Source organism: Mauremys mutica, chromosome 2 (genome assembly GCF_020497125.1).
Source record: "Mauremys mutica isolate MM-2020 ecotype Southern chromosome 2, ASM2049712v1, whole genome shotgun sequence".
Classification (NCBI taxonomy): Eukaryota; Metazoa; Chordata; order Testudines; family Geoemydidae; genus Mauremys; species Mauremys mutica.
Window position 1 is genome coordinate 96,594,758 of NC_059073.1, and position 19,924 is coordinate 96,614,681.

Here is a 19,924-nt window from a genome sequence, read left to right on the forward strand (position 1 = left end):
GGTCATTAGGATGTCAGAAGGTTGTCACATATAGAGGTAAGAGGAGAGAGAGGGAACACAGCACAGGGTGAAGAGTAAAATGCAACATCTTCTGATAACAGAAAAATATTCAGAATGTCCACACAAGGGTAAAGTACTGCTAAAGTACCTGTCTAAAACAGGTACCTAAGAAACATTATAGCAGATGATATTCATTGTCATCAGCTGCAAAGTATTATGCCTAGGAAAGGGAAAAAAATAAGCTACTCCTACAAATGGATAGTCTAAGAATTATGATGTCTCCACAGCAGCTGGTAGTGTGCTTCCCAGCACTGGTAAACAGACATGCACTAGGTCTGCTCAAGCTAGTGCACTAAGAATAGCAGTGTGGCTGTGATAGCACAGGCAGCAGCTTGGGCTGGCCACCAAGTGCTAATCTGCCTGACCCCATAGCTATGTACTCAGATGAATACCCTGAGCTGCTGCCCAGGGTGCTGTGGCCACCCTGCCATTTTTTGCATGCTACCTCAAACAGAGCTAGCACATATCTGTCTACCCAGTCTGTAAAGCACGATCCCCAGCTGCTGTGGAGTCATACCTTTAGTTTCTAACCTGGTAGAAAAAAAGAGCCATGCATCAGTGTGTACATCTGCTTACTGCACAGAAGTGGTCAAAAAAGCACATAACATTTCTACTGCATTGGGAGGGGATAGAGAATAATATGAGAAAATGTAAGTTTATTAGATAAGTCACTTCTCATTTTGTGAGTACTGGGCCTGATTCATAATTGCATTGCATTGTGCCAGTGTAATTCCACTAAAACCCTACACTCGTATAGTGTCCAGACAACCAGGTGCACGGTATTTTGTTTGCAGAGTTCATTTCTCAACAGAAGCATGTTGACTTGGCTGCTGGCATTCTCTACAGCAACCTCTCCCATTGGAGATTCTCTGCCTCTTGACCTTCCAGGCACACTACAAAGCTTGTATATGGTGAGGAGCTTTAGGATCCCTGTTGCCCAGCTAGGTCCTGCAGCCACAGCAGCATCCACAGCCACAGCATGAAAGTTTAGGAAGGGAAGCTTCCTCACATGGTGATAAAATGCATAGGTGGTACAGCCATCAAGCTTGATGTTTACCTTTCTGAGGGGTAGAGTCAGAGACTACACCCCATTCTTGGGAGCTGCTTAACTCTTTTCGGATGTCACAAAAGAACAAGGAGTACTTGTGGCACCTTAGAGACTAACACATTTATTTAAGCATAAGCCTTTGTGGGCTAAAATCCACTTCATTGGATGCATGCAGTGGAAAATACAGTAGGAAGATATATATGTATGTACACAGAGAACATTAAAAAAATGTGTTGCCATACCAACTATAACGAGTGTAATCCGTTAAGGTGAGCTATTGTCAGCAAGAGAAAAAAACCTTTTGTAATGATAATCAGGATGGCCCATTTCCAACAATTGACAAGAAGGTGTGAGTAACAGTAGGGGGAATAGTTCTATTTTGTGTAATGATCCATCCACTCCCAGTCTTTATTCAAGCCTAATTTAATGGTGTCTAGTTTGCAAATTAATTCCAATTCAGCAGTTTCTTGTTGGAGTCTGTTTTTGAAGTTTTTTTGTTGTAGTATTGCCACTTTTAGGTCTGTAATTGAGTGACCAGGGAGACTGAAGTGTTCTCTGACTGGTTTTTGAATGTTATAATTCTTGACATCTGATTTGTGTCCATTTATTCTTTTGCGTAGTGACTGTCCGGTTTGGCCAATGTACATGGCAGAGGGGCTTTGCTGGCAAATGATGGCATATATTACATTGGTAGATGTAGAGGTGAACGAGCCCCTGATGGCGTGGCTGATGTGGTTAGGTCCTATGATGGTGTCCCCTGAATAGATATGCGGACAGAGTTGGCAACAGGTTTGTTGCAAGGATAGGTTCCTGAGTTAGTGTTTTTGTTGTGTGGTGTGTGGTTGCTGGTGAGTATTTGCTTCAGGTTGGGAGGCTGTCTGTAAGTGAGGACTGGCCTGTCTCCCAAGATCAGTGAGAGTGAGGGATCATCCTTCAGGATAGGTTGTAGATCCTTGATGATGCGCTGGAGAGGTTTTAGTTGAGGCTGAAGGTGACAATAGTCCACCTTAACTAATTATGCTCATTATAGTTGGTATGGTAACACCCATTTTTTTCACATTCTCTGGGTATATATATGTCTTCCTACTGTATTTTCCACTGCATGCATCCGATGAAGTGGGCTGTAGCCCACGAAAGCTTATGCTTAAATAAATTTGTTAGTCTCTAAGGTGCCACGAGTACTCCTCGTTCTTTTTGCTGATACAGACTAACACGGCTACCACTCTGAAACCTGTCAACATACATCACTGGCTCTTTTTTCCCTTTCTTTCCTGCTCCCTGTATAGGTTACTCCTGCATAACAGACTAGTTAGAGAAGTGATGGGTTCTGAAATATTGGTTCCTACATTTTTTAAGTCCATACATACCAGAAAGGGAAGGCCCAAGTTTTTCTTACATTTAATCTCTGAATCCAACACTATGTATGCAGACTGCACTGTACCCCCAAAATAAAGATGAACTATTGACACACTTTAATTTTCTATAAAACTTGTTATCTTAGTTGTTGCATTGAGCTTAGAGCATTGCTAACACCAATACCAAACCCAGAAAGACAGAGACTGAGTTAGGAGCCTGTGGCAAAAAAAAAAAAAAAAAAGCTCCTTTTCTGTAATGAAACAACTAATGAGAGATAAAACCTTTCAGTTTCTTTTACTGGACACAGTTTTCACACCTGTCACAGTTTTATTTTGTCCACATCTCTCTCAAAAACACTCAGGGATCCATTCTTAGTGCTTGTCTTCACTTGTCTTCATATTATTAGCTCTAGGTATAACTCAAGTGTTGCCCCCAGCACAACAGCTATCCATACATGCATATCTGTAGCTTGAGTTACTCGAGCTAGCCAGCCTATTAGAAGGTGTGCATTAAAGCATGAGTGCTGCTGATGCTGCAGCTAGTAATACTGTGAGGACTCAGCTACTCTGTGCTGCTAATCCAATCACTCGGTGCATCTTGAGTGTTGTTTGTAGGGGTGCCAACTTTTGTTGAATGAATTCCTGGAGATAACATCACATGACATTATCTTCAATTAAATAGTAGTCTTTAAATCCTGGAGACTCCAGGACAATCCTGGAGGCTTGGCAAGCCTAGTTGTTTGACAATCACTCTTGAGCTAGGCTAACTCACAAAGAGTTAACCTGAGTGTAGATAACACAAGCTCACATTACAGTGAAGACAAACCAGTGGTTGCACCTCAGGTCTTCTTTGTGCAACTGAAGAGACGGAGCAAAGATGTCTCTCTGATCTTAGGGCTGGCCCAGGGACAAACCTCAAGGCTGTGTTAAATTCTACCAGATGCAGTGGGCCTCAAAGGACTGTTACAACAGCCAAGCTATCACTGGAGCACTTCACCAATATGCCTCAAACCTGACCTCTATCCATCTCTAGGAAAAAGAGAGAGAGAATAGTTCTTATTCTAAGCCCATTTAATCCTTGGTCTCTTTGATGAAGAGGCCAAAGTGTGCTTGTTTTGAAGGTGGCTTTGTTGATGAGAACCTTGTCTCCCAGGAAATGTACTGTCACCACCATTTATTTTTTTTATATCCTACCAAACAGCCACCAGATTTAAGCAAATTTCAGACGATGCCTACCTGAGTCAAATACAAACCAAAGTCTTACACATAAAAATCTTTCCAACAAGTAAAGCCTACTCAGCCCATTGTTATCAATCAACTGACTAAAATAAAATCCATTTTCAAAATAAACCCAACCCTGCATTTTTTTGTCAGTTTAAGAAACAAGCTAGTTAGGTCCCAATCCTGCAAACACTTGTGCATATGTCTGATTAAAATAAGACTGCTCATGGTCAAAAAGTTAAACCCGTGTAAGTGTTTACAGGAGCAGTGTGTTATTTGAAATAATAATAAAAAAAAAATTTACTTTGAAATACAGCTATAATCATATTTTAATATACAATATATGGGGATAGTCTCTTGCACTCTCCTCTCTCTTTTACCACCAGGGTGGTGCACAGAGAACAGAAACTGGCTTCATCTCCCTAAATGGGGATTCCCATTGTACACTGCAGTGCTCAGTCAGAATGCATGCAACCAGCACCACCACCACCCTTAATTGCACCCCCAGTGCGGGTAGCATAAAGGAGGTGTAACTAAAGTGTGCTGCTGATGACTACTACCAACTGGCAAAGCTTAGGGCAGTGTCCAGGCTGCTTAAAGTCCAAAGAGACCACTGTTGGCATAGAACCAGCCATGGAATCTGGGAACTGTAACTGTTGTTCTGGTTATCATCTCTCTCTGCTGCACCCAGTTGAAATGGAAAGTCTGCAGACAGTAAGAGCAGAAAATCTAGACCTATGTGGTTTTGAGATTATATCCATACCTCTTCATATCAAGCTCAAGTAGAACATATTTGGGTTTATGCGTATGGGTTTAGAAATGTATTTAATAGTGTGAAATATGGGCCTATGTGGATACAGATGGAAAAAACCCAACATTTTCCTGCTTTGAAATATTCCTATGTTATGAATTTTTGGAAGAGAACATATGAGCTCTGTCAGCATGGCTAAAGATATGTCTTCAGGTCCCAAGAGATGGATTCAAATCTAGTTTTCTTATTTATGAATGGCACTGATAAAACTGATATGCATTGGTGAAAGATTCAGCAAGTAGGGAACATTTTCTAATTTTATACACTAGGAACAAATAGAGAACTGGAGCAGAACTGGTTCATACAAAGGGTAATAAATCCATAGAGTAAGATACAAGTACATGTCAATAAAGGAAAGAGTATAAATGAGTTCAAGAGACTCCTAGCATAGAATTATTTCTAAACAAGGAAGTGACTGATGGATATGATGAAAAGATGAGAAGTTGAACCATGGGAATAAGGTAAACCATAAAAAAGTATGCATGATGAGCTGAATGGGCATTTTATACTTCAGAAATGTCTTATGTTCACTAACCTCCGCTGGAATTTATCAGTTTAGTTTGATCTTTCTGCAGGGTGCTCTGTAGCAGATTTTTGCCACTATTGCCCATTGCTTCAGTGATACCTATTAGCTGAAAAGTGCATTGGTGTCTTTATTTCCTATAAAATATGATACCTTATCCTATGGATTGTATATTGTGTTTAAACAAGAGTTTGAGCCTTAAAGAAAACATATGTCCCAGTTTTACTGGGAGATTCATGGGTCTTCATCTGATGTTCCAAAAATATTTATTTGCAGGATACCTAAATTGTCCTGGCTAATAATTCATCAGTCAAGATATAAAGAGTTCTATAATGATAAAATGTCTGTGCAAGTATCCTGATACAAAGTGCTTTGTACAACCTCACTTCACTGTCACTATGTACTGAGTGTGCGTTTTTTTCTAACCATAGTTAGAGGATGAAGCTTGTCAGGTTTTATGAGAGGTTTATTTGTTGGCAAACCAGTCTAGCTAATGCAAAAATTTGTGCGAGACTTCCACTCTGTCCTCCTGAGGTGCTTGAGGGGTGTGAATAGAGGGAGTGGGCACTTGTGCTCTCTCTGTCTCTCCTTGTCTTCCCTCTTTGAGGGCCATGGGGGAAAGAAACACAGCTCAGCCTTTCTTCATTTCTTTTCCACTGATCCAGATGCAGCTTTTCCATCCCAATTGGAGCCGACCAGAATGTTGAGTGTTTGAGTATCTTATAACCTTTAAACACGTTGCCAATAAAACTCTGTGAGTTTGCTTTTGAAAATATGATTCCCTTACTGAGCCTAGTGTCATTTAACTACTGTGAGTTTTAGTGTTGATTTCAGTGAGTGTCAGAGCAGACCCAGAAGAACAAACATATATTAGCCAGATCCAGTTACATAGGCTGAATTGTCTGGTTGCCATTTGGTTGTAGTTCATTAGAGAGTTTTCATGCTCACTTAACCCTCTGGGCTTCTTGGCCCTTTAAGTTAAAGGAGTTGTTCACAGAGGCCAAAACTACAATGAAGAGGGACACTTGGAAAAGGTAGGAAACCCTTTCAGCCTGTCTCTCTAGTCTGTCACAGATTTACTAAATATTTCAGTGCCAGTTGTACCAGCTCAGCATGGCCACTGTCTAAAAGGACGGCAAAATCTCACAGGCTTATTTTGAGTAGGCATCCCAACATTTTAATGGACGTTTATCTGAGTATCTCAACCTATTTGATCAGGATATCAGAGCTTCCTGAAAGGAAACAGAATGCTCTTTATTCTGTCTGTCTAGAACAGTGGGAGAAAAACTTCCCTCTCAACACATGCATGAACTTACTAGGTGTTCAGTGGTCTGGCCCTGATCCAACAAGGTATTTTAGCATGAATTTACCTTTAATCTCATACATAATACCATTGAAGTCAATGGCACTATTTATGTGCTTAAAGTTAAACTCATGCCAGAGTGCTTTGCTGGATCGGGGCCAGAGTACTCGAGTCCTCTTTCTCTTTATGATATTGGCCTAATGCAGAAAGTACAGAGATATGGGCATAATTTAATTAAAAGGTTTTTCACCCTCTCCTTAACAAGTCCAACCCCACAAAATGGTGCAGCTCTGGTATGAGTTCTGAGTAAAGTCTTGTGTTAACACTTATTTAAACCATCTTGAATCACCTGAACAGCAGACTACTTTTGTTTCTTCTTCCAAAGGCTTCTGTTTTGTATAGCTACAAAAATTAAGTACAGTTCTACTCTTAGGTTTACTTCATGGCCTATTTAATTTACAAAAACATGGATTTATCATTTTTAAGAAACTTCCCAGCTATATTGAAAGTCAGGACATTAAAACTCCAGAAGCATCTTATCCAACTCTGTCTGTGACTCTTCTTTCTTATTTGATCATCTGGTATTTTATAACTCATGAGATGGAGATTAAAGTTGGTGTTGTGAATAAAAATAATTTACTAACACACATTCTGCTCTCTGCAATATTCCAATAACAAAGCCTAGCTTAGTATGTAACAGATTCCACATACCTCCAATGCCTGGATCCACATTAAAAGAATGCATATTTTACAGATTGGACTGGCTGAGCCATTTTCATATGAATAGGTAGCTAATAAACCATAGAAAGCTCTTGAAGTATATAAATGATTCTAGTAAGGAAATCCAAAGTTTGGATTGTTAAGTATGTGACGGTATTACATGGCCTGCTGTGGTATATTGTGACAATATGAAACTTGTGAACTTGAGTTGGGTATTCAAGGAGCAGAGACTCTTGAGCTTCTTCTTCACTACACATGTGAGGGCACTGCTGACAGAACATTCTCTGTAATGGCCTCTTACCTCTCACAAAGTCAGAAATAGACCCAATTTGTTGACTTTTCAGGCACATTGCTAAGACCGGCTGAGGCAACTGAAGTGGAATTTGAATCTTGTTGGAAAGTTTGTGTTGTTTTAAACTATATTAGTCATATGACTGGAACAAATCACGTTCAGTAGTATGGGAGAAAGAAGTGCTTCTGCTTCGGTCAAGTTTTATTTTCTATTTTGATATTTTTTATCTGCATGGCAGGGGAGCCCAGAGCAGTGGATTTGATATAAGACTGAATCTGAATAAATAAATACAGTATTTGTAAGTGGAAGATATGCAGATAATTGCTGTGATAGATGCCGATGCTCTACCACACTTGAATTGTCAGATCTCTAGACTTCAGTCTTCAACCATCAATTTCACAGAGAATACTTTTCAGACTCAAACTAGCCTGATTTGGATAAATTTAGCTATAAATACAATTCTTTTTGAAAGAAATCTTTATATATATTTTTTTCATTTTCTTTTCTCCAGTGTTCTTGTCAAATTTCTATCCAAATTCCTTGTCTAAATATCAGCCAATCAGACATTCTATCTGCATGGCCTATTGATAAATTCCAAGTATTATTTACTTGATTATAAAGCCTGGTTTGATGGGATACAATCCCTATTCTGTTCTCAATTACCCTTTGAATGTTGTATTACTCAGACACCCATTTAGATGATGTAAATGACCTAATAGGTTAGTATTCTACCATGGTGATGACTGAACTCAAATGTCAAAACAAACTTATAAACAAAATGTGCCTTTTTGCTTAACTGAAATTATGATCCAAAAAACATAGGAATATTATCTATGTCAGTTGGTTGTTTTGTATTTCTTTCACTTACATGACATAGCTATATGTCTCTAGACACATACTTGTTATATAGGGACATTTCAAGATTTTCTCTACAACACAGTGTAAAGGAAAACTGACAATGAATGAACAAAATGACACTAAGTATAAAACACAGCAGATTGTTAATGTATTTTGTTTTTACCATAATGTGAACTGAAATCTATTTCAATTGTCAGGGAAAGTTTTGAGTGAGGAAAATGTCTCTCTCTATTTGTTAAATTGATCACATTTAATTTACTTTTGTTTAAAGTCTTGTAAGTAACATTTCATTGTTCTATGACTAAGAACATATCTCTCTTATCAGGTCAGTCCTGAGTTCATAAAAATAATTGTTTGCAGATTATAACTGTAAGTACTTTTGAAACACTGAACCTGATTCTATTAGTTTAATGTAAAATATGGATTTGGTTCTAAACTCAAATCTCTCTCTTTCTCTCTCTCTGTCTTCCACATGCATTTTTGAAATGGCACCAATCACTGTAAAATTTGAGCACTTCCTAAGGAGTTGGAAGCCAAACATTTGCAATTAGCCCATGGTCTGATTTTCCTTCTCACTTGACCTGAGGCAGTCAGACTAATTTTTGGCTCTAATTTTTATTGCTTATTTATTTTTTTAGTTTTATTTCCTTCTTCTCTCTCCCCTCTTATCTCCATTGCTTTATGCTCCTCTTCCTCTTAATTCTAATTAATGTCATCATAATCTCCAGTGGATGAGAAAGCCCTGTCTCCCACGCTCCCAAGCTTCACCCTTGAGGTTGTTAAAGTCTTAATTCCTGAGGAACAGGGCTGTTGAGAGAGAGCTTATAGTCACCTAGAGAGATGTGTTGTCTGAAATGCCCATGGCCAGTTCTGTGGAGCCCTGAAAATTAGGATCACGATTTTGAAACTGACATTATTTTCTGTGGACACACGGTAGTGAGCAGATCACCAGAATGAGATTCTATGAACTGCTAGAATTTTTTTGGGAGGGAGGCTGCTGCATTCTGGACTGACTGAGGCTTTTGTAAAGTTGAAGTGCATATTCCATTGGATAATATGGTGCAGTAATCAGCTTGGTGGTCAAAAAGTGTGGATCACAGTGACAAAGTGATTATCTGAGAGAATGGGGCTCAGTCTTTTAGCCAGTCTCAAGTAGAATAAGATGTTTTTCGCAGCTGGAGGTAGTTAAGACTCCAGCAACTGTGAGAAGTCCAAAAGGACTCCAAGGGTGAAGAGTGATTTTACAACATGGTGACAGACTCTTGATAAAGAGTGATGTGATGTTGGCATTCTGGTCTTCAACGTGTTTTCCTCGCCCCCTATGCCCTGTCTTACTGGGATTCATCTTCAGCCAATATTGTTTTATTCAGATCTGTCAGGCATTGGTAATTATGGAATTCTGTGGAAATGATGGAAGTGAATCATACAGGTAGGCATGAGAGTGTCAGTAGCAGCTGCCAATGCCACCTCGTAGAATCTGACTAGATTGTCCACTTCTCAGCTCTTCAGATGGGCATGTTTTTTATCTGGCTCCATGGGGGTGAGCCATAAAAGGCAGAATCTTATATTTCCTTGTTTTATTGTGATCTCAGCTTTGAGGAGGTAGTGCTCTATCAGGAGAAGGGTTTGCTCCTACCTTTTCTGATATCTGCTTCTAGGCTAAGGAGCCAATCTTGAGTCTGATCAGCTATGTGAGTTGCACATGAAGTCACATGTTGGAAATCTATCACTGGATTGAGGGGACAAGAAGATTTGGTCCACTATGTTTGAGGTGTTGCTCACATGGATATTAAAATTAACTGGGACACTTGTCCTGTGGACACCATCAATGAGTCAGAAATGTTATCAAATGCTCTGGGAGGTCTTCATTATCTAGGGAATCTGTAAGCAGTATGTCTATGTTAGTATTATTGTGTCTTCTTAATGTGTCTTGCATTACTGTGAACAAAAGTGTAAGGAAGATCTGGAGTGATTCTTTGTTAGGATCACTCAAACAGCAGATTGAGATTGAGATTCTTTTACCTACCTCACTTCTGCTACATACAAGCACATGAAGATGAACTGAGGAAGGAGTTTCTATCTTAAATGAAGGTCCATACTTTGGTGGGTTTCATTCAGAAGATAAATATTGTGAACATCTAATTGTAATATACTATAAAATATTTGCAACTACAGTACTTTTCTTCAAGAGTGAGAGCAAATGGGAATAACAAAAAAGTAACCTGAGAGGACTAGAAAAATCAAACCAAACCAAACCAAAAAAGCCCAAAATAAAGCAAAAAGTCAACCCTTTTTAGAGAGCACAGGCTACTAGTAAAAACATGTGTTAAAAAGCATACCACCTTAGGCTTTGTTCATACAACAGCGGAGACAAAAATGGTACTTGTTCATTCTCTTCTTGGGTGACTTTGCATATGGGATATGGCATGCACAAAGCAAATGTTCAAGCAGGGTTCATGGGCAAGAGAGAGACTTGCCCATAAAGTTTCCCTTAAAAAAGGTTATATTTAAAATATTTCTATAACTTTTTTATTACTTCATTGTTAAAAAAATATGTATTAACCTAAGTAAAGTCTTCAATCTATGCTATATAGTTTAGCTTGGGTATCTTTACTGTTCACACATTTGGTATTTAATACCATAACATGAAATAAACTAAGCATATTGTTTTTGATTATTTTTCTTTTGTATGCAAAAAACAATACAGAAAAAGTTTGAATCACTCATTCTGTTATCAAATGCATAGGATTCAGAACATTTGCATTGTATTCTACAGTGTTAAGGAAACATCTCCTATATAATAACTATCTGCTGCATTTATATTCCTTTAGTGTATTTTTGTTATTTCTAGTCCTTTTTTTTTTCAACCCTTGTTAAATCTGAAATGAGAGTAATTAATTTTAAGTTCCCCATGAGTCTACCACAACAACCTTGGGAATCAGAAAATAAATGGCCTACAATTTCCAAGCCATGTCATCAAGATTATTTTACTGCAACCTGATGTTCCTTGTGCCATGCTAATAAAGATCACCACATTTCACGCATATAAAACTATATTGACAATCAATCCTTTCCCTACCTGTTGTTCGCTTTCTGTAGTATCTTTGGGTACCTAGACTAACTTATTCTATGGTACATCAACTGCTTGAATGCTTAAGCTTTTAACAAATGAGCCAAATTTTCAAATAGAACCTTCATCAAAGGAAGGCTAAACCCTTTTGATTGTGATGATTGAAAGGAAATGGTGACTGGGTTTTTCAGCACCTGGCTAAGATCACCTTTTACAGAAATGACTGCTTTGAGAACATCCATCACTAGTTTTCCTCATCTGATATTCAGGGATAATATTGAAGAGACATTGGAGAGACATGAGGGCCAAATTCTCACTTTTGAAATAGATTATATGTATTTTTGTCTTCAGAAAGCCTTTTTGTGTTTTTTGCCACCTCTGACAAATGAAGAGAAAAGGAAGGAGACTACTTCACTGGTGACGAAAAACACAAAACAAAACAAAAAACAAACAAACAAACAAAAAAACCCTCATTCCAAATCTGAATGATTGCAAAACAGAGAGAGACTTTCTGTTTTCTAGATCACTGATGTGGTAGAGACAAAAAGTAAGTGTCCCCTACCCTTCTCTAAAGTCCAGACCACTAGAATTAATTATTCTAGTGAATGGCCTAGTGACTCTAGACCAGTGATACTCAGACTGTTGCTCACAAATGGCAAATGGCTCTTCAATGCATCTCCTGTGGCTCTTTGCAGCATATAATAAAATCACATAACGTTTTAATATCAACCAGTCTAAGTTATTAACCAATCAGGATGCTTTTACTATGTTGTTAATAATTTATGTTATCAACTTCACTAAGTTATTAACTGATTTGCTGTGAGAATAATATATACATAAACTATTATATTATATTTATATAAACTAAATATTTCCCCTGCCATACTATTTAAATATGAACTTTGGGCTGAGAAGGCAACTAGAAACTGAGTGAAAGGTGCCTTGGTGAAGGGAAACAGAGGCAAGTGGTCGGCATCCTGCTACATCTCCCTCGGGAAGGCAGAACACAGGCTGTTCTCAAACAAATAGGGGTTATGGCCTTGCTAAATACGCTAATACTTAATGTTAATGACTTTATTAATTACCACCCTGTCTCAACCTTCCCTTTCTGAGGAATGTTACGGGACAGTCCATCATTGGGTAGCTTCATCTTCATGTGAATTATTCTAAATTTCTGTGTATCTATCAGTTTTATGGTTTCAAGTTTAGTTTTGGTTTTAAAAGCTTCACTAATTTGGTCAGATGTTCTTATTGACTTTAATAGCTCTGCCAGTGGCCTATTGATACTGCTGATGACAAGATATTGCCAACTCATCTGAGAGATCTGACAGGGATGGGATAGGTTAGGAGTTGCTCCTCAGTGGCTCTGTTCCTTTCTTTTTGCAATTGTACTGAGGAGAATATAACATTGCTAACCACATTTAGGAGATTTTTAACAATAATACATTTAGGGTTTTCTTTATTTGGCTGATGTGACTGGCCATGTACCCTGACAAGCTCCTGGATGCTGTTCTACCACCTCTCTTCCTTTTCATGTGTATGTAACAGTATAGGGGACAATTTGTGTAATTTGGAATGTGAGTAGGCTTGATTCTCAGATGATGTGAATCAGGCCCAGTGACTCTTAGCTCTTCCTCCACTTAGTGTGACATCTGGATGATGCATTTTCTTTACTTTTCCAGTGCCTAACAATGAGATGGCTAAGGTTTAGTCTGAATACTAATCAGCTGATCCTGGTCAGCAGAAGGAAAGCAATTAAAACCTTCCCCTGGCAACTAAAGATGTCTCTTCTAATGTAGAAATACAGACTTCATAAAATTATATTTCACGGTAAGCTTATGGTAATTGAGTTCTAGCAGCTGTAGCATAACAATGCCTTTTCTTCAACGTGGAGGCAACATAGCACATTATTAAATACAATGGATTTTTCGGATAGGCTTGTAGTATATAGACATCTGACTAGATGTTAAAAGTTTTCACAGACATAATACTGCAAATCAATAGTCACAATAGGGATGGCAGCAACCTTCAAGTAATGTTACAACAAAATAAATATATTGTTATACCCAGGGTTCACCAAATGGTGCTGTTACACATAGTATTACAAGTTCTTCTTAGTATGTGAGCCAGGATTTAAACTTGGAAGAAATAATGTATTGTTGTTAGTGGTGGTATTGTAGCTTTTCTTGGGAAGCTGTGGCAAGGTGCAAAGGATTCTGCTCTCTGTCTTAATCTTTCGAACTAGAGTCAATTCTCCAGGTAGAGTTGCACCCAGCAAACTGAGTATTAGTGGCTGGGCTAAGATGCCTGGAAAAAGAGAATTGCCCATGTGCTGTCTGACACCTCCTCTATTCCAAAAGTGGTGTATATTTGTAAATTAAGTTGTACTAAAAATATGCACAGACCCAACATCACTGGAGCCTTGCAGGTCAATTTCTTACCGGAGAAGAAATTGGATATCTGCCACTGATCAGTTGAGAAGCAACAATATTTAAACTTGATATGAACATAATTTAATTTGTTGAAACCATCTTTAACATAATTTAAACAATGATAATGTGAACAGTGAGTTCAGTTGAAGTATGTTCTTTTATCACAGTTGACTATCCCTCATTTAAATAAAATAAAATAAAATGTGTTGTGCAACTGTGTAGAGCTGATTTGAAAAAAAAATAGTTTGTCTTTTTGTATAAATATGTATATAGCATTAGCTAAATATATATTTAACACTTTCAAATCTGTTATATATTTGACAGGCCTCAATATTCGCTTTGCAGCTGTTGCGGTATACTAAGTAACAGTGTTTGTGTCCAAATTTTGAAAACACAGGTTTACCCAATGGACTAGCCACATGCACTCTTAAAGTAGAAAGTTCTAAGATATTCCAATACTTTGCATGAAACCTTTCTTCATTTGTGGATCATTGACCTGGTCAACTGAAAGGACAATGGGCTCTTGCTACTTATGGTCTGTCACATCAACCTGGTTGTGATGCACATGAACCAAATGCTATTTTGTTTACCCATAAATCAGGAAAAAATGCTCAATTTAAGTCAATGTTTTTGCCTGAATAAGAGTGCAGGATTAAGCCTGACATCAACAGTGTATAGGATTACTAAAAGTTCAGGTGGGATCAACTGGCCTCATTGTGCTAGGTACTATACAAATACACAGTAGGACATGGCCAATGCTCTGAAGAACTTGCAGTATAAATAGGCAAGACACACAAAACGTGTGAGTGGAAACAGGAAATGACTTCTCCTAGATTACACAGCAGATCAGTAGCAGAACCAGGAATGAAACTAAGGTCCCTTGATTCCCAGTTCAGTTCCTTAGCCAACGGATCACACTGATTTTTACTTTTACTTGGGCGAACTTCATTATGTGAAGTAAGTGATCACCTTTTTTTTACACATACAGGGTTAGCTTGATTCTGCTTAAGGGGAAAAAATATTGGGGTTTAGGCTGCAATATTTTTTCAAGAGTCAACAAACGCCTTGGGGCAGCTATTGTCTTCCTGTCTGCATGTCCAATACTTAAAACAGCAGGGAGCAGATCCAGAAAGTATTATATACCAATAATAGCTGAATACAAGTACATGTTTGTGTTTGGCTTTTTTTTTTAAATATTGAATCTGGCAGCACAAAAAAACAACTAAACCTGGTAAACGTTAGGAGCAAATTGACTTCTGGTCTAAACTGGCACAGCTCCTTTGACTTCTTTAGAGTGTCCCCAACTTACACCAGCAGAAAAAAAATGTTCTTTTGTGGGGGGTTTTAAGCAAAATCAAAACAAAACTACATTTAACAATGATCAAATTGATATAACACTTCAAAATTTGCCTTATTTTTTTCTCCTGTGCTGAGATCATAAAGAAGTTTCAATGGGTCAATAACATTTTTAAAGAAATTGAAATTTCTGTGGTCTAATATAACAGAAAACCACTTATAATGGAGATTATCTACGTTGCAGCATAGCATTGAGGACTGACTCTGCAATAAGCTCACTGATTTCTAACACACTATTGGTTTGATAGGATTTTTGCCCTTTGAAGTTCTTACAGTGACCACCATGAGCATTAATTTCCATTTTTTCTTCATTTGGGATTTCCTCATGTGGCCTGTTCATTCCTTAAATTCACACTTATTATGAAGGTTTGCTATCTTGCATAATAGAACAGGAAGATATACTGCATAATAAAATCTGACAACCATACAAATGACTGTGCCATGTTTATCTAGCTGGATGGTTACTCTCTGTATTTAGACACAAATAGTATCTAACAAAATTATTTAAAATCTTACATTAGAGTCCAACACTATCCACTATCCAAACTGAATGTTTGACTCATCAATAACTGCCTCTCCACCACATCAACCCAGACAAGTAATTTGTATAAGTATATCACTTCAGCATTGAGTCAAAACCTTTCGCAAGACAGCTGATGAGTAAGTGGAATTCTTTAGTGCCTATGACATGTTTTATGTGGAAAGGGTACCTGGAAGATGCAAAAATAACCTAAAATCTGAGAAACAAGTTTAGAAAATGTCCTTTACCACTGTGCCCCATTTCCACCTATTTCAAAGAGGTGTTTCAAGGCTTAATTAATTGGGCTACATTCTGTGCTGGTGTAAACTGTCACAGCTCCACTGACTAATTTGCATCACCAGAGGATTTGGCCAGCTGTTTCTAAAGTGCTTTGAGAGCCTTAGATAAAAATCATTATTACTGTATGTATCATCTTTTAGCACCTGATCTGTAGCTATAATGTAGATACTCTGACCTCTTGTCAGAATACACTACAGAGTAGTGCAGTGGAGACATCCTCTATTTCAATAGGTATCTAAAGAAGAGTACATGGCTTTTCCTGTACGCTAACAAAAGGGAGTAAAGAGGCATATAAACAGCCTATGATGCGGTATATAAACTCTGCACCGGTGATGAAGAGTGTGGGCAAGGCTGGACCTGCCCTTCCAGCCCTATCAATCACGTCAAGGGCAGAATAAGGATTTAGAAACATAAAGTTCCCAGCAGTTGCTGAGCAGTGGTGGGAGAGACCAGATGGCAGTGCTATAGCTCCCAAAGGGGATTTCTGGAAGCCTTTGCGGAACTGCCCTCGGGAAGGCCCTTGGTGTCATTCCTCTCTCGCTGTGCCACTGCTGCTCCTCCCCGCCCCCCGGATACAGGGAAACTGACTCTGGTATATTGGCGCTAAAGACAAATTGGGTAAGCCCCAAGACAAGCTGATTAGGTGGTTAGAGCCATTCCTTGCTCCTGTTGGGATTAAACAATCTGAGAATTGAGTGGGACTAGGACAATGGGAGCCAAAAGGCCCATCCCCCATCAATCCAAAAAGATTATCATTGTGTCAATGGGGCTCCTACTTAGGCAGATGGAGGCACCCTAAGGACTTCTAAGCACCTGTCTGGTAGGAGGTGCCTGTCAGCAGCCTGAGAACTATGACAGAGCTGCATCAGTGTTGGTTACGGTTCAAGGTGGCAACTCCTTGCTCATCTGCATGGTAGGGGCAACAGGCAAAGAGTGGCAGGAAGAGTGACTCCACAGCTTGGTGTTTTGGTCAGCATAGCTAAGACATGGCGGGAGAAGCAACTTGCATCAGGGAAAGGGTTGACATATTACATCTCCCTGGAGCAAGGACGAAGATTGAGGGATTAACTAGGGACCAAACTGTGACTTTTACAACTATGTGCTGCCCCTTACTCAGTGCTTGTGATAATTCCATATTCTAGTCCATAAAGAAGCCACTGACCATAGGAAAACATTGAACAATATGGTCCATAGAAAGAATGTTTTTCCTATGCCACAGTAGGTCAACTATTTCTAGCTTTCTTTTCTCTATATTCTTTGTGATTAAGAAGATGGGCATTAAAACAGGAACTCTGTGTAGGATTTCATCTATACTTGCTGCTTAATCCCTATTTTTATGTCCTACTCTTTGTGACATCATAATTGGTCAAGTGGAAACTAGTCTGTCACTAAGGGTTATAATTTTGGGTGGGAATTAAGCAGATCGATAATAATGAAAACAGGAAATGGATCCGTACCTATGTCAATGGAATTAATCCTGGTGACTAAAGTGAACAACATTTGGCCCAGGATTTTTTCCTGTGTCCATGAAATTGCAAGAATGAAAAACTTGGAAAATATAAGATCAGTATGAAAATGAATTTTAAAAACATTTTCACTCAGTTCCTTGCTCCTGAACTAGAAAATACCTCCTGTCAAACTTATATTTCACTACTAATGGACACAAAAACATAAAACTGAATCCTTTAAAATTCTTTATCTTAATGTATCTTGACTGGTTCTGAGCACCTTCCAATCCTAATGAAATCAACAGGTCTGATCTGATGTCCACTTAAATCAATGGAAAGGCTTCTTCAGTGAGTATTGGATCAGGCTCAGTAGGCTCAGTTCTCAAGTTGAGATCAATTCCACTTTATACAAGACCCAAGGGAACAGCAGCCAATGTTATGACCCTTCCCCTTTTTCCCAAAAGCCAGTTCAGCTCCTGGCACAAGTCAGAGAAGACCTATGGCCCACGACTCAACCCTTTGCTGCTTCTGATGTTGGTAATACCCACACTCTACCTGCTATACATGCGGGCTTGGAAAGATTAGGGGTTTTTATTGGTAAATATCAGTACATGTAGACATCTGCGTAAATGCACACTGACAAATGTTTCCATTAATAATCAAAATGCATAGAGATAAAAGAAGAAAAATGCTGCTTGAGAACTTATTAATTTGACCTAATGATTTTTACTTTGTATCATGTACTCATGTGATGTAGACAATTTTGTTTTAATGGTTATAAAGCTTTAACTTCTTGAATCTCAACCTGTACTGTCATGACACTGCCATAATTTCCTGCAACTAAACAAATTAAATTGATAAAAAATTTAAAATGCTTAAAACCCATATGTTTGCACAACTGAATTTAAACAGATAAAAATAAGAGCTCCAACATTGGCATGTGTGTAAATTATAAACAAATAAAAACTGAATTCTGCCAAATCTATATGTACAGCATAGACATATGATACTGTTGCTATATTACACCACTATCCGGATTGGGGGACTATATATGCTGCTGACTTCTAAGCCATCTTTTGAAGAGTTTGAAAATGATGGAGACTTGGGGAATGATTCAATGAGCTACTGTGTGCCTCAATTCCCACTGTAACCAGTTAAATATGCATAGCATCTCATAGAAAGCACTCAGTTTCTTGTAGAATTATGCCTTTGTTGATCAATATCCATGGCAGAAATGCCCCAAATAGGTGATCATATATTCTAATGTTCTCTCCCAATTGCTTTCAAAACTCAATTTCTGAAAAATCTATAGATTATTTGAATCATCACCTCCCCTAAATAATGTATACAGCAGTGTGATAGTGATGTAACTAGCCCTACTAAACTCATAGCGCAGGTAAAATTTTACTGCTTCCTGTGCCTCTTCCAAAATCATAACTCCCTCCATTGAAAATATACAGCCTAAAATGAATGGCTGGGGGGAGAATCTACTACTTTAGATTGCCCTCTGTTTTAGAGGGAACAAAAACAGACAAGAAAGTAAAAAAATGAATTCCATACCTGGTCTCCCTGTAAAGTCAATTCTCCCCTGTTTGGAGGATTCCTTCTCTGTGTGTTTCAGTATCTCAGCATTAACTCACTTGTACACCATTCATCACTATCACAGATGGAAGCTATGCTAGCATCTGTAGCAGCTGCAATGTGCTTTGGATGAAAGATCTCCCTGTTTCCTGCTAACAATGTCAATTGTTCCACAATCTCAGTATTCAGAGTTGGCCTTTAGTAGTTAGAGACAACATTCCCAGCTGTGCCTGGAATGAGTTTCGAATAAAAACTGGCCAGGCGGCTAAAAACTCAGTGGTATTTATAGTCCATGAGGACCATACTTTTTGAATCTGAAACCAATATGTGAGTGTATTGTGGTAGTCTTCCTCTTGCTAGACTGCTACTATTGTATAGTCATGAAAATAGGCTTCCATCAGAGATTAATCTGGCAATGAATGGCAGTGAACTATTTCTGCTAGATATCTTGCACAATTTAAATTCCATGGGCCAGATCCTCAGCTGGTGTAAATCTATGGCATCAAACAATTGTTCCCATATTTGTTTGTAGCCCAATTTACAGTAGTTGATATGGTATAAGGTAGAAGATACAGAAAGCAGATGACTGGCTCCTATGATAGCAAACACTCTGTGTCAATGCATGTCATGTTTGCTGGAGCTTACCTCTTATTAGCTGCTTTTTGTGATCATTTATTCCCCTCTGCCCTTAAGTGAAGTTAGTACTCCTGAAAAGTGCCAGACTAACAGCTGTACAGACCCAATCCCTTCATTTGTCCATAGGACAGAAAGCTTCCCATGCTACCTCACTGGTGGCCTTCTTTCTTAAACCATCCAGACGTCTCCAGACGTTTTGAGACGTCTCCATTCAACTTTTGACTTGTCTGACACTGTCAGTAAGTCTACTATTTAATGCTACCAGGTGGTGACACTCTGTGGTGATTACTTATACAGCAACATAAGTGTTGATGAGGATTCACAGACAAGTTAAAGAAATGGTCCCTAACTGGAGGACCCAGGAATCCCATTGGATTCCTATATATTGCA

The 19,924-nt window shown here is 38.5% G+C and overlaps 1 protein-coding gene across 2 annotated transcripts in view; it reads right to left on the reverse strand.

Annotated features, from left to right (window-relative positions):
* CDH19 (cadherin 19) overlaps window positions 1–19,116 on the reverse strand; it is a 184,057-nt gene extending 164,941 nt beyond the window's left edge. For both annotated transcript variants that reach the window (XM_045006466.1, XM_045006464.1), the window contains exon 1: window positions 18,878–19,116. The gene's annotated coding sequence lies outside the window, so the exon portion shown is untranslated. The remainder of the gene's footprint in view (window positions 1–18,877) is intronic.
* Window positions 19,117–19,924: the final 808 nt, after the last annotated feature.